Consider the following 27,910-nt stretch of genomic DNA (forward strand, 5'->3'; position numbering starts at 1 on the left):
TGAGGGGAGTTATTAGTGATGGATGCCGAGCAGTTATGTTCTGCTATCCAATCAAGGGTTCTCCCTTTGTTATGGGTGGGGTCAGATACTTTTTGTGTGAAGCCTAGTTCAGACAGAGTGTTATTGATCAGGGTGGCCTGGTGGTCTTTGGGGTCTTTGTAGCCTAGGTTGAAGTCCCCCAGGATGAGACACTGGCAGGAGTTTTTTAAGTTGTTGGTGAGGGTGGCGCTGAGGTCTTCCTCGAAGGATCCTAGGGGTCCAGGTGGTCTGTAAAGTAGGTGAATTGATATCTTTGGGACTTGGCAGTGGGCAGCTTAGCTGTGAGTGATTCACATGATGGGAGGTGAGTAGCTGAGTCAAGTTTAATGTTGAGGTGGGTTTTGGCTATTATGGCCAGTCCTCCGCCTCTAGAATCTGTTCTATCCACTCGGATGATGGTGTAGTCATTGGGGATGGCTAGCGTGTGGGCTGGGCCGGCGGCCGCATGGAACCAGGAATCAGTTATGGCTAAAAAATCTAAGTCTTCAGCTAGAATGAGGTCTGCTATGTCTGTAGCTTGTGCAATTATGGAGCGTGCATTAATAAGGGCACCTTTTATGGATGGGGTGGTGGGCTTGGTGGGGGTGGTCGCAATGTTATGCGCTTTGTCTTTGGTCATAGTATTAGGAGGGCTGGGTTTGAATCCTTTCAACGTAAGGTTGGCACATGTGCTGATGGAAGAGGAGCGGTTAGTTAGTTTGGATTGGGTGGAGTCTCTGACTTGGGGCTCGTATATATTCGGCAGGCTGGACCGTAATCTGATATTTCTTTCAGAAAGGCACGGTGGGATGACTAGGGTAAGCATGGCTATGGCGTGTGGTTCTGTGGGAGGGGGTGAAATGGTGCGTAGGGCGACCGTGCTGAAGGTGGTGCTAGGCGAGCATGCAGAGTTGATAGTGTAGAGGATGATTCTCAGCAGTATTGAGTAAATACCTGGGATGAACATTTTGTTGGTAGAGGGTGGGTAGGGGGTGCCTAGGTTCCGAGATCATACATGGGCAAAATGCAGTGTGCAGGCAAATAGTACTAACTGAGACAGTCTACCTAGATTCGAAAGTCAAAAATAAGGCAAAATGCAGTGTGCAGGCAAATAGTACTAACTGAGACAGTCTACCTAGATTCAAAAGTCAAAAATAAGGCAAAATGCAGTGTGCAGGCAAATAGTACCAACTGAGGCAGTCTGTCTAGATTCAGCAGTCGTAAGGTAGGGCAAAATGCAGTGTGCAGGCAAATAGTACTAACTGAGACAGTCTACCTGGATTCGAAAATCAAAAATTGGGCAAAATGCAGTGTGCAGGCAAATAGTACTAACTGAGACAGTCTACCTAGATTCGAAAATCTAGGTAGTTCGTCGACCAATAGGGAGCCAGTGGAGGACTCTCAGTGTGGTGCTGATGTGTTCTCTTGGAAGGAGGCCAATGAGCAGGCAGGCTGCAGCGTTTTCGATTCTTTGCTGTTTCTGAAGTTGGAACGGTGGTGCGCCTAGATAAAGGCAGTTTGCATAGTCTAAACGGGAGAGGATGTCTGTAGCAGGACATACAGTCTCACCTAATGCTCCTAGGCAAGTCCAAAGCAGTACTAGGCTACACCATTGTCACCGTACACTAAACAAATAACAATGAACCTAACAGTACAATGTAGGGCCGTTCATTTTATTTGCGGACACATACGCGTATGAGGCTGCACCTGATGGCAGTATCAGGGCATTTGATGGTATTACACTACCATATGACTGTGCACCGAGGCATGTGATGGCTTAAGTTGGACATGAGGCCTTTCCGAGGTATATGTTAGCAACATGTGAGCATATGAGGCTGTACCTGGGGATATGGTGCCTGTAGCTGGGCACGGGACCTATCTGGATATTGGATGGCAGTTAATTTAATGGCATACATGGGGTTAATAGGCTGTATCTTGTCCTATGATCACTCATGCGTGGCATGAGACCTCAGCTAGGAATGTGATAAGAGGCAACACATGGGCATGGCCAACATGCATACAGAATGGCAGTAAGTTATAAGAAGCCATTCTTAGGACTTTGAAGTTTGTCCATCTAATGCCTGCAAGTGGGCATAAGGCCCGTCTGGGAATACAATCACACGACATGGAAATCTTAGGCCACACATGTTCTCATGATGGCAGTAGTGGTCTTATGTCATGCGATCCCCGGTAAACTTTCTCCAGTGATTCTCCCCCTTGCTCCGTTCACATTGGGACTCTTCTCTCCTGCGCATTCTCCATGACGCCCCTTTTTTCCTGAGCTGCCTCTCCCTGCACCAATTTCCTCAGCTACCAGTTCTCACCTCTGCCGCTTCTCTTATTTATACTTTACCTGCATGCCTCTTTTTTCTGTGCTCCTTCCCACAAGGTGTTGCCATAGGTGTCCAGAGCTAAAGTCACCTGGGAAATGGCTGCAAGGGGTAAATGTTTTTATTTTTTGTGTTTAATTGTATTACAATTTTTACAAAAACGTTCCCTTGGTTGCGTGTTTAGGGGAAAAGTAAAAGTTTCCTCTCGCTAAAGTCACCTGGGAATGGCCGCAAGGGGTGACATTTCCCAAAAAATGCACCCTCATGAAAATCAAACACTTTCCCCAAATATTCTATGATGGTAGTTTATGATATGAAATGATAGCCCTCCTAGAATGTTTGGGGAAAGTATTTTAGGGGTCAGAAAAAAAGTCGCCTACGTGGCGACTTTTTCCAGGCAACATTATCACATCGAACCGTCGCCATACCCATGCTGACCGTAACGCTTCTACAATGGGGCCATGACCTCCCACACGGAATCGCCCCCAGCTTCTGTCTATCCTCAGCACTTGCCTCAGCACACCCTCCGTCCTGGAGGCTCGCACTTACCTTACATTACACTCCATCTGTTGCTCAGCCACGAGCACGGGCACCCCAGCACCTACCCCCACTGCCCGTTCCCTTCTGCACTTGCACGTTCTGAACACTCACAAGGCGTAGTAGGTTTGTCCTTTTTTCCCCTCCAGTGTATTTAATATTTTCATGTATTTAATGTGTCTCATTCCCATGTCCCCTCCCTGTTGCTGTGTGGGCGTTTTGAAACAGTATTTACTTGCTGTATAAGCGTATAACAAGCGAATAGTAAATAAAATAAATAAATACATAAATGAATGATCCTTCTATGTTCCTTTCCATGCTCTGCCCCGTGCCCCTACCGCAGAGAAGAGTTTCACTATACAAAGTATTGGTTTTGTTATTGCTCGTTACAAAGGTCACTCTGCTCGTATGTTGCTGCTTTGGTCACCGGAGAATCAGAAACAAAACTCTTCAGTAGACTGAAAAAAGTGCAGCCTATTTCTGGGCTTGGCCGCCATCTTTAGCTAGGAAAATCTGGAGCATGTGCGTAGGAGAAAAGCTCACACAGCTGCGTATAAGAGCCAAACTCCTATGCGCTCACCACAAGCTGAGGACAAAATATGCACGTGCCACTCACAAGAAATGTACGACAACAATCATTGCACATTTTAACGAAAGGTCAAAGTAAACTGCTAACAGAACCCCTCTCTTTACCACTATCGTTAACAAAGATGGCTTCAATATTTGGTTCACGAAAACTCGAGAATGTAAAGCACTAGAAAGGTAACAGCCACAGTTGGACTTATTTAGCTGACATATTGGTAGAGCGAACGGAGGAATGTATTGTCACAGCTGTTAGGAATGCCATGTAAGAGGTTCAAAGGACTAGCACAAAAAACAACCTATACCATGTTTATGGATGCCACATCTTCAGAATCTATTCCATGCTGAAAACGGCCAAAGGCCATCTACAAGACATGCCAAGTCTCCTGCAATTCGCCAGAGTCTCCAGCAGAGGTATATGCTATTTTTGCTTTCTCCAGTTTAAAATATGTCCAACCCAATGCAAGCCTATGGGAAATCCATTTCTCTCACGTCCCTTGACTAAATCTCCCCCCAGATGCTTCAGAATCTTGCCATCTACACTAGGCCTAGCAGCCCTAATTATACATATATTCAAGGAAACAACGTTAGTTGCAGTGACGTTAAGGTGAGTACTTAAAGCAACAAAACCCTTGAAATTCAGGTAAAGCCACCCTAACTTTGCGCCCCCTGTTGCGCAGACTATGTTCTCAATATTGACATAATAGATGACATAACAGATCACATCACTGATGACACACTAATTACATGTTGTATGAGAACACTGATGACATTACAAATCACATCACTGGTGACAACACTAATTACATTGCATGTAACTGATTACATCAATAATGGAATTAGACATAAAATCAATTATAAGTTAGCTCATGAAATCTTTACCTTAATAACAATTTAGGCCATGGACTTGGCCATGACAAAGGCTGGGGTCACAGGCCAGGACCAACGGCCATAGCCATGCCATGCTTAGCAGCCCACCAGGGTTTTAAAATATACAGTGGGCAACGTTGAAAGCGGTAGTCAGTGGCCATGGCTAAAGGCCATAGCTACTGCCCATTAATATGTTAGAATATACAGTCAGCACAGCCAAAGGCCATGCCACTGGCTAGTACTGTGTTGAAGACCATGGCTAGTGGCTGGTTAGTGTATATAATATACAGTGGGCACAGCCGAAGGACATAGCTGGTGGCTGGTTAGTGCTGTATAATACACAATGGCCACAGCTGATTTATATGCTAGAATATATAGTACGCACAGCCAAAGATTGTGGCCAGTATTGTGCTTATGTCCATGGCTAGTGCCTAATTGGTGTATATAATATACAGTGGACACAGTTGAAAGCTGTATCCCCTGGTAAAGGCCAAAATCTATGGTTGGTAGCCTGTTAGTATTTTCAAATATTCAGTGCAAATAGTTGAAGGCTGTGACCAGTGTCCATACTGAAGGCCATGCCTAGTACCCATTCATGTGTTAAAATATATTTGCCCATGCACACTGACCATGGCTGAAGGCCATGCTTAATGCCAGTTATTGTTGTAATGTAATTAGTGATGTCATCAGTATTGTGATCTGAGATGTCATCATTGTGGTCATAGGCTGTGCAACAGGGGACACAAAGTTGCGTCAAGTTCTCACCTTAACGTCCCTGCAGTTAATGTTTTTTCCTTGAATTTGAAGGGTTTTGTTACAATGTATTGCTCGCCTTTCCGTCCCTGTAACTAACATTTTTTCCTTGAATGTCAAAGGTTTTGCTACAATGTATTACTCACCTTAATGCCCCTGCAACTAAATGTTTTTCCTTGAATTTCAAAGGTTTTATTACAATGTTTTGTTATTCCATAGATTTTTGAAATGCTTCCAGACCACTAGCATGGTCTTCGGCCATGGTCAGTGGGCATGGCCTTTGTATGTCCCCACAGTCCATTTTAAAACGCTACCAGACATTAACCATGGCCTTTGAATTGCAGGCTTTGAGAACTCACAATGTTTTTAGGCACTGCACAGTGAGATTACATTATTTGCCATGGAGCACACACTTTGGTTAAGCAACATGCTCCAAGCGGTATGCTCCTTTTTGGTGCCATCATTTTGGCACAGGCCGATTGACGCCACCATCCTGATGAATTGCTCTTTTTGGCGCACCCTTTTCGTCGCAAAACACATTCTGGGGTGGTTATTTTGATGCGGGGGATGTTTGGACGTGGCTGACATTGCAAATAAGATCACAGGACTGCACTGAAACAAACCGCGCCACCTACAAGTTGCATTGCTTTTCTTTTAATTAAATGAAATTAATTTTAAAAAAATACAGCCTTGAACCCTGGTCTGCTAGAGTTCAAGGCCCAGCATTTAACCACTTACGTTTCATACTTAGCCTATAATTTTATATGTTCAATGATAAAAGGCTAGGTATGAAACTTGTGAGAATTCAAACAATAACATCATTTTAGCATAATGGTTAAGTGCTGCATCTCGAACTCCTTCAGGCCAAGGTTCTCCAATGGCAGCGTTCAGCATAAATGTGATTTTGAAAATTTCATTTTTTCTGTTTTATAATGTTGCACAGATACGGTGTAGTCCTCTTTTTGAATATATGTGCAGTTTGAGGGAGCAATGTGCGGTGTGAGGATGTGGATGTCATCTGAGAGGGTGTGCATGCAATATGTGTGTGTTTGATGTGAGCGTGTGTGTGTGTGTGTACATGGTGTGAAGTTGTTTGTAATGGATTGTGTGTGCAGTGTGCATTTACTCCATGAAGGCAAGTGTTAGTGTGTGCACACCTGTGTGCACCCATGTATGTATGTGAGCATTGTGACACATCAAGTGTGAGTTTTCAGTGTCAGTGGGCCTCATTACGACCCAGGCGGTAAGTTACCGCCTGGGTCGTACCCTTACCACCATGGCGTAAACTATGTTTACACCATGGTGCATGGCGGATTTACCGCCCCATTCCAAGGTGAGTGGGGCGGTAAATCCCCATTTCCCATTTTACCCTTCCCCATTCCCATTTTTGCCCCATAGGGCATAATGGGAGTGAGGAAGGCGCTAATTACGCCACCGTAAATTACGGTGGCGTAATTAGCACCATGGTCCCTTAGCGCCATGGATTTTAACGCCTGCAAAAAGCAGGCGTTAACATCAGCATGGCGCTAAGGGACCTTGTAATCAGGCGTTAAGGGTCGGCGCCGTTTACGGCGCCGTTAACCCCTTAACGCCTGATTCGTAATGAGGCCCAGTGTGTGTGTATCTGTGGGTGGTTGTGTGTGTGTGTGTGTGTGTGGTTGTGTGCATGTCTCCATTTAAACAGGCAGATGCCCATCCAGTTCTTGTATTTTTGTTGCATCTTGTGACTTGTAGTTTTATTTTGTCCATCAAGTGTCCTGTACTACAAGTCCCAAAATGCAAAGGAAAAAGGAAATCTGAATGATCATTTTACAAATAACAAGGGATGTGTGGCATTTAACAATATATAAAAGATATGTAACTTGGCTATATTCATGATTTCTCCTGCACCTCTATTTGTTTGGGCTGAATGGCAGTAGGGGATCTGTAAGTTATTGCAGGAGGAGGTACGTAGTGTAGAGTCAGAGGAGTGGGGAAAAGAGTAAAATATGTTTTCTTTTTCAGCCGGGGAAGGTGAGAATAAGGGGCTGGAGAGGAGTGATGTCTACTTGCCCCCACCGTTTTCAAAGTCTAAAAGTAGCACAATATATTAAGGTATTAATGGGACTGTGTGGCAAGCCCCTCCCTTGAGCTGCAAAGAAAGTATTGTTTGCACTGGCTCACATGCAATGGAAGACACACAACTATTATTAACCCACTGGTAGTGCAGCTCAAAGAGCTTCTTAAAATCATGCAGTGATTGGGTGAACGTTTCCATGAAGAAGGCCACATGGATCAAAAGCATGCCTGTTAGACTACATAGGGCCTCATTATAAGTTTGCCAGTCCGGTAAGTACGGTACCGGTAAGCTTGCCGATACTGTAGTTACCGGACCGGCAAACGAGGTCTGCCCGCGGGTGCCTGTCAGCCCGGCAAGTCCGACCTGCTGTGTGGAACGGCACCAGTGAGCAGACCTATCCGGTAGCACCAGCACCGTTATTCATGGTGCCGGTGCTACCGGCCTCCCCCATGGCTGCGACTAACTGGGCACGCCATAACTGTGTGCGTCTAACTAGCCATGCCGAAAAGTCCTGTCCCGTGCTGCAAGCCCCTTGTTTTATGGCCAGTCTCTCGGTGACTGTAGTGATGCATCACACAACCCCAACTAACCACATTTAAGCAGCATAGAAATGGGAATAAAATGACCGGCTGCAAGAATAACATATGCCCATGTGCTTTCTAAACCCATAGTGAAAATCAAAAGCTGGCACTAATGAAACTACGCAGGGTACTGCTTAGCTTCAAAGTGAAGAAGGGGCCAGGCCCCTCAGACCTTGGTGCTCTAAGTGGTCTTGTAGCTTTTCCCCACTTATTAGTCACAATGGCCTGAGGGGGCTGTCCTTTTCCTCACATTGAAGCTAAGGTCGGTCCTGGTTACTGCATGGGTGGGAGACCCGGTTCACCAGTGATTTGTCACCCTCGATGTCACTGTAGCTGTAAAAATATATAATTTTTTAAATTATGTATATAAAAGATTGCAGGCTTTGAAAACTCCCAATGTTTTTAGTTAATGCCCTGTGCGATTATTTGCCGAGGATCACACACTTGGGTTAAGCAGCATGCTACAAGCCCCTTGTTTTATGGCCGGTCACTTGGTGACTGCTGTGATACATTGCACAACCCCAACTAACCACATTTAAGCAGCACAGAAAAGGGTAAAAAATGATCAGCTGGAGGAATAATAAATGACAGTAACTCAGCTCAGATGCCGATTAGGCGGACCCTGCTTAACTTCAAAGCAAGGAAAGGGCTGACCCATTCCTATAAGCAGTCTTGTAAGTTTGGTTCATTTATCTGGCAACATGGCCTGAGGAAGGTGACCCCTTCCTCACTTTGAAGCTAAGCAGAGTCTGTCCATGGATGTGAGACATGGATGGCAATCGAGTCACAAGGCCAGTGATTTTTCACCCCCGATGTCACTATCAGGGTAATTCATAGAATTTCGCACAAAAGTGGCGCACGCGGCTGGCGCACAGTGTGCGCGTGCGAATGTCTGCGCCAGCCGCGTGCTGTAAATCGATTTCCGCGCACAGTGTATTCATGGATTTTAGCCTCCAAAACCAGCCGTGGCGCAGAGTGGCGCAGCGACCCTGCAGCAGCGCCAGTTATGCCCCCGAGAACGCCCTCGCGCAAGGAAAAGCCATCAAAATTCCCAATTCAGCGCAAAGGGCTGCGCTAACTCTGGACCAGTTTACAGGGCTGCCAAACAGCAAACGCCAAGCGGGGAACGTGTATTACTGGGGTGCGCGTGAAGTTTCACACGTGAAAGGGCCTGTGCGAGTGGGGTACATGTATTACTGGGGTTCGCGGGAAGTTTCACATGCGATTTCAGCAGGGTATGTGTATTACGGGGTTCGCAGGAACTTTCACACGCGAAAGGGCCTGTGCGAGTGGGGTACGTGTATTACGGGGGTGCGCTGGAAGTTTCACACGCGATTGGGCTGGGTAGGTGTATTTCAAGGGTGCGGGGGAAGTTTTACACGCGATTGGCCTGTGCGAGTGGGGTACATGTATTTCGGGTGTGCGCGGGAAGTTTCACATGCAATTGGGCTGGGTACGTGTATTACTGGAGTTCGCGGGAAGTTTCACACGCAATTTCAGCAGGGTACATGTATTACAGGGTTTGCGGGAAGTTTCACACGTGATTTCAGCAGGGTACGTGTATTACGGGGTTCGCAGGAACTTTCACACGCGAAAGGGCCTGTGGGAGTGGGGTACGTGTATTACGGGGGTGCATGGGAAGTTTCACACGCGATTGGGCTGGGTACGTGTATTTCAAGGGTGCGCGGGAAGTTTCACATGTGATTGGGCTAGGTACATGCATTTCAGGAGTGCGCGGGAAGTTTCACACGCACTTTTGCTGTCAGAGCGGGGAACGTGTATTTTGGGGGTGCGCGGGGGGTCCTACACGTGAATTGGCAGCGTGGGTCCTCCCAGGTGTTCCCTCTACCCCCTCCACGGCCCCTGCAGGCAGCCCACACCACAGAGGACTACCCTGCACCCCTGGTCATGTCCCGCAGGCAGCCCATCCACCATGGGCATGCCTGCCAGCCAAGCCACATGTCACATTGCAATATGATCACCAACTCATGTCTCCCAGCGCCCCCACCCCCCAGCAGTGAGGGGCACCTGCCAGCAGGCCCCCACTCATGTCCCCCAACACCCCCACCCCCTAGCCGTGCAGGGCACCTGCCAGCAGGCCCCCACACATGTCCCCCAGCACCCCCACCCCCCAGCAGTACAGGGCACCTGCTAGCAGGCCCCCACAGATGTCCCCCAGCACCCCCACCCCCCAGCAGTCAGGGGCACCTGCCAGCAGCCCCCCACTCATGTCCCACACATGTCCCCCTGCACCCCCACCCCCAGCAGTCAGGGGCACCTGCCAGCAGGCCCCCACTCATGTCCCACTCATGTCCCTCAGCACCCCCCAGCAGTCAGGGGCACCGGCCAGCAGGCCCCCACTCATGTCCCACACATGTCCCCCAGCACCCCCACCCCCCAGCAGTGCAGGGCACCTGCCAGCAGGCCCCCACTCATGTCCCACACATGTCCCCCTGCACCTCCACCCCCCAGCAGTCAGGGGCACCTGCCAGCAGGCCCCCACTCATGTCCCCCAGCACCCCCACCCCCCAGCAGTCAGGGGAACCTGCCAGCAGGCCCCCACTCATGTCCCACTCATGTCCCCCAGCACCTCCACCCCCCAACAGTGCAGGGCACCTGCCAGCAGGCCCCCACACATGTCCCACACATGTCCCCCAGCACCCCCACCCCCCGGCAGTGCAGGGCACCTGCCAGCAGGCACCCACCCATGTCCCACACATGTCCCCCAGCACCCCCACCCCCCAGCAGTGCAGGGCACCTGCCAGCATGCCCCCACTCATGTCCCACTCATGTCCCCCAGCACCCCACCACCCAGCAGTCAGGGGCACCTGCCAGCAGGCCCCCACACATGTCCCCCAGCACCCCCACCCGCCAGCAGTCAGGGGCACCTACCAGCAGGCCCCCACTCATGTCCCACCCATGTCCCCCTGTACCCCCACCCCACAGCAGTCACGGGCACCTGACAGCAGGCCCCCACACATGTCCCCCTGCACCCCCACCCCCCAGCAGTCAGGGGCACCTGCCAGCAGGCCCCCACACATGTCCACCCGACAAGTCATCACACTCCAGACCCATGCCCCTCATGGCCACCCAAATCCCACCCCAGTCCAAACACCCCACATTGAATTTGCAAAGTCATGATAGAAAATACATAACCAGCATGGCCATGAATCAATGTCCCTCAGACCCACGCAATGGTGACACATGACTGTGAAAAGATCAACATTGTGACATGCACAAAACAAAAGAGATAAGACCACATCAGTAAAGTATATAATAAATGTGTATTCAATAATTAACCAAATGAATAACAAAAAAAACACACAATAATGGAAATAATGAAGAAAAGCTGCATGTCCTAGATATTCAAAAAAAATGTGTGAAAGCAGAATCCAAATCAATCCAAAAGCAAATGGGTCCAAAGAGTCTGTCCGTCCAACCAAATCCAAAGTTTAAAAATAAGACACATGCATTGGTCCATGGTAAAAAAGAAACTTAAATGAACTGAAATCCAGTGTAGAACTATATACAAAGTACAAATCCAGGGTCCATGAGCCCAACCATTGAAAGGAAACCTACAAAAACCCTACCTAATGAAGAACTATATACAAAAAGGTGGGGCATTGTCCAGGTGCCCCAAATGAAATGAAAACCAAAAGGAAACCTAACACTAATTAACTATATACAATGGCAGCGGGCTAGTTCAACGGCTCACTTCCTGATTTCCCGGGCTAGGGCATCATCAAACTCCTGCTCGATGTCCCGGAGGCGGTCCTCTTCTAAGGCCCCGAGGGTTCGCAGGGACGATGACATCCGGACCTCTAGGTCCCTGCGAATTGCCTCGAGGCACTCGGCCCGCCTCAGAGCCCTTTGCATGGAGTTCTCCTCCCTGGCCATCATGAGCCGTGTCTCTTCCGCCCGCTGCCGCTCCGCATCTATAGCATGGCCTAACCGCTGCCACACGGAAGACACTTCTCGTCCTGGGTCCTCCTGCCCTCCGGCCGATGCCTGCCCCTCCGATGTCGATGGCCCCGAGCCATCAAGGCTCCCACCTTGTAGCTGCTGCTGCTGTGCCTGTGCCCGTGCCCTGGCTCCTGCTGCCTGCACATCCTCCTCCGGCTGGGGTGCAGTTGTTGAGGTGGCCACCCCTGCTGGACGTCCAACTCCCGACTGTAGCAGGGATGTGTCCTCCACCAGCCTGGCCGCACGGTCAGAGGCAGCTCCACAGGGTCCCCAGGTGATACATGGGTGGGAAGATGGCACGGAGGACGACTGGCGCATAGGGGGGTTCAGGTGAGGAGGGGGTCGAAGCAAGGTTCAGCAAACGGAGGAATCCGGCCTGGGTGGCCTGTCCCAGTAGGCTGACGTGGTCAACGAGCCATTCAAGATGACGTGCAGTCTCCCCATGAAAAGACTGCAGGTCACCTTGCATGTCCCGTTGACACAACGCCACCCCACCCAGGACAGGCTCAACCCGGTCCCGGATAGCCACGTCCACAGGGAGAGGAAGGCCAGTTGTTGTAAGCGGATCCCCTCCCTGAAAAAGGGTCTGGATGTAGGCATCCCTGCTGGTGCGGGATGATGCAGTCACAGGATCGGGGACAGGATTACACACAGGCACCTCCGCGGCAGCCTGTGCTTGCTCCTGTCCTTGCCCCTGCACTGCACCACTGGCACCAGTGGAATCCCCACCTCCAGACCCCGTCTCTGTCCCTTGCGCTTCCTCCTCCTCCACCAAACCCCCCACCAACCTGGAGGACTCCGTGCCATCTTCCTTCGTCGGACCCTTTGGGGTCTCAGCTGCCCCTTCTGCTGCCGAGGAGTCCAACTCTGACCTCCGCCTCTTGGACCTACCCTCGGCAGCTGCGGCCTGGGACGCAGCGCCGGACTCCTCACTCCCTGACGAGATCACAACCTGGGAGGGGAGCTGGGCCTTGCATCTCCGGCTGGTGGTGTGATCCCCACCGCTGTGCTCCACAGCACCCTCTCCGCCATCTTCATCAGTTGACGCTGCAGACAGGGAGAGATAGGAGACAGGCATCAGGACACTGTACAATGGACTGATACACACATGCCAGTTGCACATGAGTGGCAGTGTCAAACTTCAGACATGGCATCACAATCCACAACACACATGGCATGTCAACTCACACACCTGAGCAATTCCACAGCCATATGGCAACAGCCAGCACCATCCATACACATATAACAGCATGAGCAGCCAAAGGTGAGCCAGACATCACATGAAACACAGGGAGTGCACTAGACATGCACACACGCCACCACACTTACATGCATGTGTACACCTCCACCAACTGTCGCAGTGATGAGATCGGCATCCATGTCACATCTGGCAATCAGTCTTCTACATATCAGTGCCCCAAGCATCCATGTTGCATCACTGTTGCACCCTTGTGAAATACACACACATGCACATGTACACGGTGCAGATACATGCAGCTGGAACCAACATCCATGTGTGACACCACAACCATGCCAACTTACATACACAGTCATTCAAGCATGTGTGCTCACACCTCTGCATTTGGCATGCAAGCTTACACACACATGCACCATCCATGTGTCTCACACATGAGAGGACTCGCATGTGTTAGCCTCACGGCCCTGTACATACACATCCATACATGGCCCTACAAAACCACATGTGCAACCTGCACACTACTGGCACACCACCACACGCACAGCTTACAATCAGTATGCATGTACACTTACCGCTCGACTCCAGACGGGTCTACCTCTCAAGGACCTCGACGTGGAGCGCTGGGGATATGCATTCCAGGACCCTCATTTGATGTTCCGACAGGTGGCCCCGATGCCCCTTAGCATCCGCTGCCTTCACGAGGCGCCGGGCCTTGTTGAGGGTCCTGGACCTGAAGTCCTCCCAGCACTTCTTGACATGTTGGAATATTCGGACTGCCACCCCCTCCGCGTTGATGGCAGTCACGATGTCCGTCCAGATCCTGGTCCGTCCCTCCTTGTCGGCGCGCGAACTTCCGAAGAGGGCATCATACTGCCCCAGGACTTGCTCCACCAAGACACCAACTTCGGTGGCAGTGAAGCTGGTGGCCCTCTGCCTCTCTGGCTGGGGGTTGCCAGTGGTCTCAGATGGTGGTGTGCCTGACATGGCAACCCCAGAGGCAGGCGTCGGTGGGCAAATGGGTCCTGGGGCTGGGCTGTGGAGCGATGGTATCCCAGTCGGGAGTCTTCAGTTCCAGCAGGGGTGGTCACAGCAACTGTAGCTGATGGCTGATGTGCAGGCAGCAAATAGCAGGGCACGTGGGCAGCACGCAGGCAGGCAGCAGCAGATGGCAGGTGGGAGCATGCTCGGGGCTCTTGGGGGCAGGAAAATGGCCTTCAGGGCAGGAGCGTGGTCTTCCATGTGTTTTCGCGTGGCCAGCTTGATAAGGAGTAATTTGGCTCGTGAAAAAATTGCACGTCAGCGTGTAATTCGAGGAAATGGTCTTAACGCGTAAGCGCGTCAGCGCACGCACACGATTCCATTGGACCAAAGGCCCTTAGCGCGTAGGTGCGTAAGTTACATTACGCGCGTGGGCGTTTCCCTCATAGCATGTGATGACAGAGTACACGTGGAAAAACTGCACGTCCGAGTGTCATCGCGTGTAATTGGAGGAAAGCGCCCGTGTACGTGTGGGCCGGTTTAAAAGCTGCATGTAGGACGCCATTTCTTTGTATGTGCTTTTCGTGGAGAGCGAGTGGGTGAAATCTGTACTTCTTGTCGGTTCACACGCGATTACTTCACAGCGTTTCTAGTTCGTACTCCCTGTTACCTCTGACAGCTCTTTTCTGATTTTTTGTTGGGCCTGTTTCCTCAAACAGAGTTCACTTCTCCTTTTGTCCTGTCTCCTCAGACAGCGTACAATTCTTCTTTTGGCGGGGGTGTTGCCAACGCGCACACTCGCGTATTTTTCACGTTCTTTTTCCAGGCAGACGGTGAGTTCCACACGTACTTAGCAACTGTGCTGCCCCGTGTGTCGCGTTCCCCTTCAGAGGTCATTGTAGGCTGCGTGTATTACGTGTATGCTTATTTTTGTGTTTCTGGGTGCCACAGCGTAGTGCGAGTTCATTTTTTCACGCACGTGGTCTACGAGGGGTTGCGTGCACGTTTATTTTTGATTTTGGGCTGCCTGTGCGTTGAGTGACCCGTCATCTTCCCCCAGGGGTCACAGACAGCCTTGTTAGAGCACTAGGGTACGAATTCCATCTGGTATCCTACCCCTTTGACCCCCAATTGCCCAGGACAATAGTTTACTGCAACTCCCATATGCACAACAACATCAGTGCCATGGCTGGGAGGTGACCAAGCGGTAAGGGAGGCAAAGGTGGCCGACCCTCAAAAGGTGGGCGTGGTGGGTGCGGTAGGGGACGTGGCCGGGATTTTCAGGGTGCCCCTATTCCCCCATGTGTGGAGGAACAATCAGTGACACCCACGCCCCCCCCCCATGGTTGAGGGAAAGGTGGCTGTCACCATCCAAGCTCAGCCCCTGTTGGACCAGCCCATTGTGGCACCTGACATGGCACAGGATGACTCCCTGGCTGACTTCCAGGTCAGCAAGTCTAGGCCACGTTTGGCGGTGCAAGTTGTTGTCACCAATCCACGTGGATCTGGGGCAGCTATGTCATCTGCTGCCCCAAGTATGCAGGGTGGGGAGGCTGCAGGGCAGCTGCAGCTCCGTCCGCCCCAGCTCTGACTCTCCCAGCCAGGACAGTGTCAGTCCCAGTCCATCAAACTGACGTTCCACCTGCCAACATTACCCAGCAACCAATGCCTGCATCAAGAACTATGGTCATTGTGCATTCCCACACTCCTACTACCCAGTCCACCGGTGATTCTGCCCCTACTGACCAGAACGGCGTAAGCCACTCTGGCTCTGCTCCACCTTTAAAGAAGAGGAAGAAGGGTGCTCTAGCACGACAGGCTGAGACCCCAGACACGGCTACACACTCCGGTACCTCAAGGAAGCCTTGCTTCAATGATCCGGAACTTGATGCACTTGTGCACTATGTGTCGGCACATAGCCACGAAATGTTGGTGACTGCAGGGTGCAAGACCACACCTGGTCAACGTAAGGCACACTGGCAGACCATTGCCGACCGCATAAGTGCCCTTGGATTTGTGAGGCGCTCATCTGATGATTGCTACAAGCGGTGGAATGACCTGAAACGCAGAGCAAAGAAGAAGCTGGCCTCAAATCATGCCGCTACTCTGGTGACTGGCGGTGGGTCTCCACAAGAGGACAACGAACTCACTGAACATGAGTCTGTTGCTGGGGCCTTCGTCACAGAGGAACAGATCCAAGGTGTGGGAGGACTACCTGATTATGAAGCATTGTCCGGTGAGTGCCCATGCATGTGTGTGTAATGCATGTGTATGTTGTTTGGGTGACGGGTTCTGATTGAGTGCCAGGTGAGGGTGTGTGTGCCTGAGTGGTATGGGTCACACATGTGCTTCATCCAAAACATTCAGCGGTCTTGGATTTGGGTGTGACAGTATCCATTCTGCCTACATTAGTAATTTGGCACAACATTACGGCAGTTGCCCTTGAAGTGGCATCTTGCAACAACATTGTTTGTATTTTTCAGTGTTCGTTCAGGCTGATTGTTTCAATTCTCCCACTTTGGCTACGCATTCCTCAGCCCTATTGTCACATTTGTGACATGCTTCTGTCATTGATGAACCCCACATTGGACCACATGTGTTACCTTGTTAGATGAATGATTTGACCATTCAGGCTAATTGAGTATTGGCCTGATCACAGGAATTTTGGGGCCTGTTTGAATGTGGAACATGATAGTTGTTTCCTGTCATGTTGAAGTGACAAACCATTGATGTATACATTGGCCTGCAATCACTGTATTTTTGGACACTGGATGTGTTGCAGTGTGTGGCACATGCCTATTTTGTCACACTATGTAGCATTTTTCATCTCATCATGTCCATCTCACATGGATGGCTGACAGTATTCATTCACGTACATATGCATGTACTTGTGGAATGTACCATGGCTATGGTACATGCCATCTGTGTGATGGCATGTGTCATGTATGTGTATTGGACATGCCACTCACAGGCCAATGTGTGATGGCAGTGCTACCCAGCATGGAGCAAATGTGTTGCTCTTCCATGTAGGTGTCATCAGTGTCTGCCTTTTGGGTCCCCTTCAAACTCAGTGACAGTGCATGCATGGGAGTGTTATAGTCATGTGGGACATGTGTAAATCATGTAAATCATGTACTGGTTATGTAGCTTGTCAGGCCTATTTGTGTGCTATGGTGCTAATGCCTGTTTCCATTTTTTGTCTTTCATGTTTTTGCACTTGATGCTGTTGAGGAGATGGTGCAGACCCAGGAGGAATCTCAGGCACGACCGGGCACCAGTGGGGCACGTGGTGTGGTTGTGGGTGAGAACCCAATCTTGCTGCAGAACATTCTATCGAGGGGTGCCTCTGGGTGCACCTCCCCAGACCTCTATTCAGGTGCTGATTCGGATGATGAGACCTATGTGGCGTCGCAGGTAAGTGTTTTTGGCAGGGATTCTGTTCTGTCCAACCCACCTGTACCAGGTGTAGAACCCTCTATGGGGATGTCAGTGTTGGTAAGTCCGCCTTTGGCGGTTACGGATGCAGGGTCACACTCCACAACATCTGATCCTGTTCCTGGGCCAGCAGATCAGAGGGGGAATGCGGTCCTGCAGCCTCAGGCAGTGCCGGCACAGCAAGGCGCAGACCGCCTTGCCCCAAACAGGTTTGGTGCCCGCCGACGTGGTGGCCATACGCCACCAGGCAATACCGCATGGGAACAATCCATTTACGGTATGGCAACCCAACAGGCAGCATCAGTTGAGATGATGGCTCAAGCAATGGAGAGGGTGGCCACTTCCATTGTCCCCCCTGACAGGCAGATGGAGCTACTACAGCAGGCAACAGACTCCATTTGCCAATCACACAGGGAGGACATGTTGGCGTCCAACAGGGACAGACGGGCGGCACTGGAGACTCTACGCCAATCGATATCAATAGAGTCCCAGGGCCACAGGGAAGCCCTGAGGGTAGAACTCCATCACCTCAGGGAGACTCTTGTTGACCTTGAGGCTTCCACTAACTTGAGGACAGAACAGCAGCTGGAGCGGCTCACACGTTCGCTCTCAGCTGAGATGCAGGCAACTCGGGAGGAGATCCGTGCATCACGTCAGGTGCTCCATGGGGATCTCCGCACTATAATCCTCCAAAACGAGACCTTCCACACCCGCATGCTTGCTGCCATGGAGGACCATACCAGGGCTTTGCGTGGGCTGCCTCCCATTGCACCACCACCTCCTGTGGCAGCACCACCTCCTGTGGCAGCAGCTGAGGGTGATGATAGCGACAGCAGCAGTTCTCCCACATTGGCATAGCACATTGGCATAGCCATGCAGGCCATGAGCCCATGGAGGTGTTTTTTTTTCCCAACAGCCACACAGGTAGGTTTTGGTGCGCACCCTGTCCTCGGACCTCCTGGGTGGCCTCCCCACATCCCCCTGGGCCCCACATGGCCATTTTATTTATTTATTTATTTATTTTTAGTTTTTGCAGTGTGTTGCCTTGTGTGGCTCCCATGGGCATCCACTGTATTCCGGCTGGGCACATGCAGGCTTGTCCTGAGTTTCGGTTAGATGCTTGGGTTCGTGAGACACACACCCCTCCTGCTTCCCGTTTCCATGGGCTTGCAAAGGGTGTGCCCAAGTGACATTGACTTACACAGTGATGTAGGACTCCCATGAGCTGTGTGGGCAGTCTGTAGTCAATACTGTGTATACATTCCTAGTGGATATTGTTGTTGAATTGTACACTGCATGGTGTATTGCTATGTGCTTGTGCATCCATGTATTTTGCCTAATTTGCAGGTTAATTCCTCATGTCTTCACAAGGCCGTCTACTTTGGAGATGGAGTTCATGTTGTAAGCAGTGTACTTGGACATTTGCGTGGCAGCAGCACTGTACAGTTGGAAGTGGCCGATGTGCTGGCATGATCAGGTTGTAAGACTGCCACTACTTTAACTTAGTACTGTCATTTTTATGCTATGTTTGAGGTTGTGTAGCTGCATTGAATTGTTGGTAAGTATTTGGTCATGTGTGTTGTTAGTTCTACATTACTGGGAGCATATTGTGTGTGGGCAGTTTCCATTGAGGACACTGTACTTTGACACTTGTGTGATGTTTTGGGGATTGCTTTGTTTGCTCTCACATAGCATGACATGCCATGACATGCCATGGTGTGTTGGGTGGCGGTGCTGGGGAGAGGTTGGGTGACATGGCACTGTTGTCATGTTGTATTTTGCAAGGGGGTCATGATTTTTGCAGCATAGAAGTGTGTCTTTTGATGACACACCATTGGTGGTGTTTGTGTAGGTAGGGCACACAATGTAACACTTCCAGATGACCAATCTCAGGCTGGTATGGTTGTGACAGTTGACTGTCCCTTATGTCATCATCATTGATTGTCAGCTGGCATGTGCCAGGGCTGTGTGCACTCGACAGGGGTGTGATTTCAGGTGAAGTAATTATCCACCAGCTGTGTACGGGCTGCCTCACCCCGTGCCCTTTCCCCTACCATGCGCAGCGGGCGTGCTTGTGGTTGGTGATGTGGGGGCACCACCATGTCCACGGGCAGGCCCCGGGGTGTTACAACGTTGTGCAGGACATATGCTGCCACTATGATCCTGCAGACTACTGGGGGAGCGTATAACAGCTGCCCGCCAGAACGGTCAAGGGAGCGAAAACGTGACTTGAGCACTCCGAATGTGCGCTCCACTATGCCCCGGGTTGCAATATGGGCTGTGTTGTATCTTACCTCGGGTGGCGTGGTGGGGTTCCGAATTGGCGTCATCATGTGGGTGCTCAGAGGGTAGGCACTGTCCCCTGGGGAGGTGGTGATGGGTATCATTAGTGGGGTTGTGACATTGCTCAGTATCTGACATGCATGCATGTGCTGTGGCATTTATACTCACCGAGCAGCCATGTATCGCCATGCCGCCCAGCTTCTAGGTCCCGGTTTAGGGTTGACATTCTGTAAATAAAACTGTCGTGGGTGGACCCTGGATAGTTGGCATATACTGAGGTGATGATTTCCTTGGCATCACATACTACCTGGACGTTGATGGAATGCCAGTGCTTGCGGTTTCTGTAAATGTGCTCTGATGCCCTGGGAGGGCCGTAGAGCCACATGGGTGCAGTCAATGGCACCTAGCACTTTGGGGAAGTGTGCCACCCCGTAAAAATCCTGGACGACAGCCTGCCTTTCTGCAGGTGTTCTGGGCAGGTGTAGGCAGCATGACTGCGTGGCCTGTGACACCCCCCCACTATAGAACTTGTCCGTTGAAATGATCCATTGGCCAAGAAGTGCAGTACATTGAGAGCCTTCTGCAGGGGGCTGAGTGCTTGGGAGCACAGGGTGGGTGATGTGAGGTCATCCTCCCACTCACTGACCAGGTCAAGTATTATGTGAGGTGGAAACCTGTACCTCCCATACACCTGGTCATCAGGCATACCAAAAAGGCTGGTTCTGGGAGTAAAAATTCTGGGCCTGACGATCCTCCTCCTCCTCCTGCGGTATCCCATGACCACTGCTGCTATGAATGGTATATTCATCCTGGCGTCTGTGCTTGTTTGTTAGTGGCGCGCGCACTTTTATGCTGCGCCGGTCCACGTACGCCTGCTTCCTGCTGGTGTACGTGTTTCCGGATTAGCGCGTCTTTTTTGGCACACGCGTTAACCCCGTTTGATTCCATGAATACGTGTTTTGAACGTGCGTGTGGTCGTTTCGCGCACTTGCCTCCTGTACTTCCCCCGTGACGCCCACATTTTCACGAGTTGTTCCCCATTCCACGTGTCACGCCCCCTGTTCCTCCGCTGTTTGGAGACGTGTGCGCCAGCGTGCGCCACGCAGAATTTTGGCGCACATCCTGGAATTTCCTCGCGCACGGACTTCCATGAATCGCTGTGCGCGGGTTTCGCTGCGATTTTCGCACTGGCACTGCGATTCGCACGCTTTCGCTGAAAATTTCAGCGCACATCAATTCCATGAATCGGCTCCTTTTTCTTTATAAATTACAAATGTAACCACGGGTACCGAACTACACGTACCTTTAGTCCTTTGTAGCCACGATATGGGCAAAATGCTTCCCTGCCCCCCTCATATGTGCCGGTTCCCCCCACTCCCCAGATGACTTCCTCACCTCCCCTGCCCTCTCCCTTTCCTCCCACAACACATGCTGTTTCTGTGACGCAGTTTGCGTTCAGATGTCGGCTATAGCCGAGGCTACGGAAAGCTCAGTCCCAAGAGCCTGTCCAACTCCAGAATTTCCCTTTGTGCCCTCTACCCTCCCCCATCTCTAGACTGATGGTATTCTTTGACCTGAAAATTGCTTCTTTCCTGCATTTCCTTTTCCTATATCCTCGGCTATAGCCCGTGAATATCTCTTGCATTGACAGAAAAGCAAGAGGGTGGTCGTTTCATTTCTGAAAACAATGATCCTCAAATGCACCATAGGAGATATCTCTATTTTTGGGTGGAAGGGGACACAGAATAACCCCAAACCAAGCAAAGCCCTCTTTTCAACGTTTCGTGCCCAACTTGTTTCAGACCTGGTCCAAATCCGTCCATCGGTTTGGGCTGTGCGCGTTGGCAAAAATGGACCTTTTTTGTATATGGGAAAATTATTGGGAAGTAGGCCGCACTTTTGGGAAAAAAATGTGCCGCTTAATAACGTTCTTATTTTCTAACAAATCTTTACGGAACTTTGCAGTCTGGGGGACGCAGACTTTTAATCACTTTTGAAATTTCAGTCAAATCCGTTACTCAAATCAAAGGTTATAAACAATAGGATTTTGACAGGTTCCTATGTGTCTCTGACTCACCTTACCTATAGGGTGGCTATTGCCACCCTTTAACACGGTAGAAGGTTGATGAATCACAATACAAAAGCACTGCTGTGTGCTACACACTTTCCAGCTTGGCTGTGATCAGCCGCCATATGCTTTAGTATTGTACCTGCCTCCTTATGTCTGCAAGTGTTTAATTAGGGTTAATATTCATAAGGATGTAGCGTGGGAGGCAGGAGGTAGGAAGAAGTAGTGTGGATAGAAAGGGGAAGTACACAGTAATGAAAAAAGAAGAATAAAGAAAATTGTGTGGATGACATGGTCTTCTGCAATTATCTGAATGAGCCCTGACCCTAAATGAAACATCTGGCATGAAGCAGGACCATGGTGTCTGGGTTGCCAGCGCCGTGAATTTTGGTGTGTGCAACTTCCTCAGTGTATAGCTCCGACGGACTGCTGTCGGTGTCGGACTGATGCCTCCACTTTCATTTTCACCACTCCAGTGCCTTGTGGTACACAGCGAAATGTAAATTCTGCAGCAGCAATTTTCATGCAACTGTGCTCTTAACCTAAAACCCACTTAGAGCACAAAATCATGATGTGTCTTCTAGTGAGATGCACACAGGAATTTAAATGTGTTGCAGCATGTGCACATGCATCCGCTGATCGCCGTTAACAGAAGTGTTTCTGCTGATTGATCCTGTTTTTCACAAGCACAGCAGTGATTGTTTGACCTTCCTTGCTAAGACCCATGATCTGGAGGATAACTAACTTGGAGCTTGCATTTCCTGTCTGAGGTGTGCTTTTCTTCTGAAGATTAATCTGCTACATCCACTGAGTCCTCTCCAAACATGGCCTCCCTGTCCAAGAAATACCCTGTCCTTGACATTCGATCATTGCAGAATCCGGCAACCATTGTCCCAAGTGGACAAGGTGGATGCAAGACTTCAATGTTCCTATTTCTGAAATGGGTCTGAGTGACGATGGTAGAAACAGAGTTATGCTGATGAACTGCATTGACCCAAAAGTGCTTTACATTATTGTAGAATTCCCAGATTATCACAATGAAACCTTTCACGGTCTCAAAAAACAAATTGCCACTTATTTCACACCTAAGATAAATGTTGATGAAGAGAGTCACATGTTTCACTCATCTATGCAAAGGAAAGGTGAAACGATGTACATCTTGAAATGCGATGGAGAGCAAAAATCAAATACTCTGAATTTCTTTCATATTCCAAAGATGAATCATTGAAATCCTAAGTCATGTGTGGCTGTATGTGACCTCTCTATCTAAAAAAACTGCTTGAGCAAACACATTCACTCGATGAAATATTAACCATGGAACTAGCTGAACTGTCATGGAACTAGCTGAACTGTCAGCAGATATACAAGTGGAAGCCATGAAAAGTCGGCTTCCATGAAGCCTCTACCTGAGTTGCTGCCCAAACTCAATGATCGTCCCAGGACACTTGGACTAGACAAACAGACATAGTTTTGATGTAGTTTTGAATTCCCTCATGAAGGTAAAAGCCCGGCCATAGGTCAGGCGTGCAATCCATGTGGGAAGAATTACCATTTTCAATCAGTCTGCCAAACATCGTCATCAAGACGCCCCCACATACCAAGAAACAGCAAAACACAACCCAGTTATCAGAGACGTTCTGGTTCCCTAAACAGTGATGCCAGAACTCAACCAAAAAGAATGTTGCCTGGAGGAAGGCCCTCATTATGAAAATGCTAGATGATCAAAGCCTTCCTATTCTATAAGCGTCTACATCTTTGTACTTGGAAACTATATGACTATTAAAAACACTCCTACTTTACTCGTGCAGATTCGGGACCAATGGAATTCTTAATTGACAAAAGGACCACTGTCAATGCCATTGGTGAAGAAGACTACCTGCTTCTTGTGGACGGTTCCGTGCTGCCTCCAACCATCACACACATTTACCAATATGTCTCAGATAAAGCCTCACCAGGCAGAGAGATGTTTCAGACTAAACTAGGCTACAAAGATGATGAGCATATGTTGGACAAATTCGTTCTTGACACCGGAGTAAGGAATGGGTGCATTTTAAGTTTCAAATCTGCCATTGCCCTTGGTATTAATCAAATTCTCTATCGAAAAATCTGTTGAGGTCAAAGGGATAAAAACACGCATTATTCCCTTAACTAGTCAATGGCATTGGTAGACACAAGGACGTCAAATGAAACATCACACAGAGGACACTGTTGAGCCTATATCACAAGATTACAGGCGTATACTGTTCAACAGACAAAAACAGGTAGAAAACTAGCACAGTCATTGCTATCACAAGATATTATTGAGCAGGTATCGGACCGACACCAAGGGTATCCCCCATAGTTCCAATACCCAAGAAATGTGATGGACAAACAATTTGCATATGTGTAGATATGAGGCAATCAAATAAGGTCATGAATCAGTGATATGATACAACTCTTAAACGGAGCAACTCAGGTTTTCTAAACTCATCTTCAACACGAATATCACCAATTGGAACTGCCCCAGACTCCAGATATATTACATGTGCCTCATACTTCAGCCTGCATAGAGACATACACCTCCATTTTGGAGCCTCTTCAGCAGCAGAAGTCTTTCAAGAGGAAATTCACAAGATGATCCATAATATTTCTAACTGTATCAACTACAGTGATGGCATTCTTGTATTTGGAACAACTCATCAAGACTCTCACAATAACACTCTTGAGTGTACATATATCCCAAGGAGGCTCCACTTACATTAAATCCTGAAAAATGCTAATTCAATCAACAAATGAAAATATGTCTGGAGAAGAAATACACTGCCTCCTGCACGGGGTGAAAAACTGTCTGATAGGCCCTTAAAATACCCCCAAACAAGACACTTCTGCAAATATCTCCAATCTAAATCAATGGATGCTAAAGTTCTATGGGCACATCTTCTCCAAAGACAGCATATGCCCTGACTATCAAAATTGACACAATGACATCACCTCCACAGAATGGAATTTGGATATTGCTTGGGCATGGCCAGTTACTGTACCCAATTTAATTCCCTTCCTCAGTCCGCCACTACAAATGCTTTCGTATAAAAACAAGAATTTTTCAGGTCTCAACAATGCTAAGATATAGTTAAAGACATCAAGTCTTGCATTTCTATTGTCAATTGTATGGCATATTTTGATCTTGGCCTATACACTGGGCAAACTGAGGATGCCAGTCCTGTGCGACTGGGCACAATACTAACCTAGCATTAACGGACAAGACCCTCAGATAAAGCAAATATCATATTCGAGTAGAAGCCTGATGTACATAGAGAGCACCTACACGCAGTCCGAAATGGAAGGTTTGGCAGTAGTGTGAGCCTGCAGGATTCATTGTCTCTTTCTACACAGTAAGACATTCATGATTGTGACTAGTCATCAGGCCCTTCATGCAATTTATGGAAACACACAAGGGCTAAAATGCCTCCCAGTATTAGACACTGGGATTTTGGTTTGCAGGACCACCACTCTACAATTGTGCACAAACATGGGAAAGATCAGATTCCAGCAGACTTCTTTTCTCGGCATCCAGTTCCAGTGAAGTCTTGCGCCCAATCAATAGCTGAAGAATGCCTCTCCCATATTGTGCAGACTGCTCAATGAGATGCTGTTTGGAAATTATACATCTCTCATTTACATCACACAACCTGGGCTTGATTGGGATACGTGCCAGATACTGCAAATGTATTCCTGCTCGTGATTGCAGTCTTTACTTTCAGGCTTACTCACAGCTACCACAGTTCAGCACAATCCATCGAGGAGACATGGCACCGCAGCACAGTGGCACAGTGCTGACATTTTCATGCTGCCTAGCTTCAAAATGTTAGACAGGTGGTGGAAGCCTTCATCCGTGCCACAGCAGCCATAATCAGTTCTGATCACGTACAGGGCTACCTTGAGCAGCATCACCAGATAAGCCTCAGTAGAGTTAGGCACATTTCCAAAAGGACCATATTAAAAGAGAGGGAATAACCAACCATGTTTCGGAAACAAATGCAACCAGGGAATAATCAATCGGAATCATTACAGAATAATCATGTTAATCAAGAGTACAATAAAAGACCCCAGGGATCTGCAGGCGACTTGGCAGGTCAGAGCAGAGACTGTGAAGAGAAGGTGTACAAGGAGGAGAGCTTGCTTATAACCTCATCTCAGACAATGGGAGAGACCAAAGTAATAGAGAGTAAAGAGCTTGCTGATGGATCTACCTAAGGCACTGGGCAAGATCAGACCAGGAGACATGGCCCAGGGGTGTCACCCATGGCTAGAGGGTGAGTAAATCCATTCCTGACAATTACCCTAAGCAAGAAGGAATAATTCTTGCTGGTAGTGTATTGAAAGTTACTGTTGTATGGTGGTCCAGACGTGCAGCAGTTGGCTGGAGGTACCAATATTACAGACTGACAACTATGCTAATCAAGTGGTAGGTGCGTGTTGTCATCAGCCCAGGTGGTACATTCACAGCTAGAGGGTGAGTATATCTATATCTGACAATTGACCTAAGCAATGGGGAAAATTAATTGCTAACAAGAGATTTGCAAGATGTCAGCAGGGCTCTATATCCCTAGGGCTGAGATTCCCAAGAAAGGAGCAGGTCCCTAAAGATCCCTAGCACTGATATTAATTATGAATGAGATTTCCAAGACTCAAACTACATGCTATAGCCTCAAGACTGAGATATTATTTAGGGAGTCCTAGGTAAGATGAGTATTCTTATACTGATTCCCTCAAGACACTGAGTTCTGTGCTCCCAGACCCCCAACCAGCCCATAGAGTCGGGGTTTGCTCAGAAGCACTTTAAGACAAGAAAGCAGCACCCATGAGATGGATGGGGGTGCAGATTTATTACTCCAACACCAATCAATAAGGACAACTCAAAGGTTTGGCAAAGGTAGTCCGTTATATGACAAGTACAAAAAACGGGGAATGATGAATATCAGCAATGGTGTGATCTTCCTTCTCACTTCAACTCCAACGAACTTCATAAAATTTTAGCATTTATAATGAAAACTTGTCATCATCGACGTGTAACACTCAAAAGTTGCAATGCAATTCTATTGCTTAGGAAAAGGTAGTTTTAATATAGGTACTATATCTATATATGGTAATGGAGTGAGGGGATTGGGTAAACACTGTCAGGTAGGCATCTAAGCCCTTCCTCCACAATGACTACTGCAGACGTCACTAAAAGTACAACGTCCTATTGGTTCTACTGACTATAGGACCCTAGATTATTTGGTCCATTGTGATTGGGTTGGCACCAACCCCATGCATACTTTTCCACTTTGCTTAGCAGCATGCAGAATGGTCGGCCAAGTGTGAGGTGCCCCTTAGTTACCCGGCCTTCCTCCAATTATTGTTACAATCAATCATCACTTTGGCAGCTATGTGTCCATTATTTCACTGTGGTTGGCATCGAGACTGCATCTTCTGTCTGGAAAAGTTCTGATATCTTCGTCTGGCCTGGTGCCATGCGTAGGTGTAAACTCTCACTTCTTCTTGCTCGGCTGGTCATGTGGTTCAGACACTGTGAATTTGCATCTTTCCCATCAATTTGTGTACCTGATTCTTGTTTCACCCACCACCTGCCTTCGGCTTCTTATCTCGACCTTTCAGAGGCAGGATATTCTGTTCTTAGTTTCAATTAAATGTAGCTACTGTTCGTCTCTTATATTGGTATGACCTTGGCTTTCCTGGCACAAGCTGCCTCTGCTGAGTTTCGTTTCAGCCGTCTCGTGTAGTTTTTGCTAAATATGAAGCTTTTTCTCATGTGGCCTTTAGTAACCTGGGTCTATTCTGCTTCTTGTGCAAAGTGGAAATATACTTATAATAAGGTGCTTCGTTTGAGGTAGATTATGTATAGTGGCGCTTGCCACACTATTCTTCTACTAAGAATAGCAGGCTGCACTTTTTTCTTAGCTTTCTTGCAGTTCCAAGCATATGTACAGGTGTAAACTGGCCAAATATCTTTGCCAATGTTTACAGCTTAAGCTTCATACATTTTGACATCGTCCTCTCACTTAAGGTTCATGATATCCTTCTTCATGGTGTTTTGACTCTTTGCGTCCTTTTCTGGTTGTCATTTCTTCTATATGTAAGTCAGTCCGGGTTCTCGTAATGTCACCATTCATCTTCCATTAAGACCTTTTTGGTTTCTTCAGGGACTGTACTCAGACGATCTTCATTTCGTTTCATTTGTTAATATGGTTTTCTCAGTGGATACCTTACTGTCCA

This window comes from Ambystoma mexicanum, chromosome 6q (assembly GCF_040938575.1).
Source record: "Ambystoma mexicanum isolate Mex_15411 chromosome 6q, UKY_AmexF1_1, whole genome shotgun sequence".
Lineage (NCBI taxonomy): Eukaryota > Metazoa > Chordata > Amphibia > Caudata > Ambystomatidae > Ambystoma > Ambystoma mexicanum.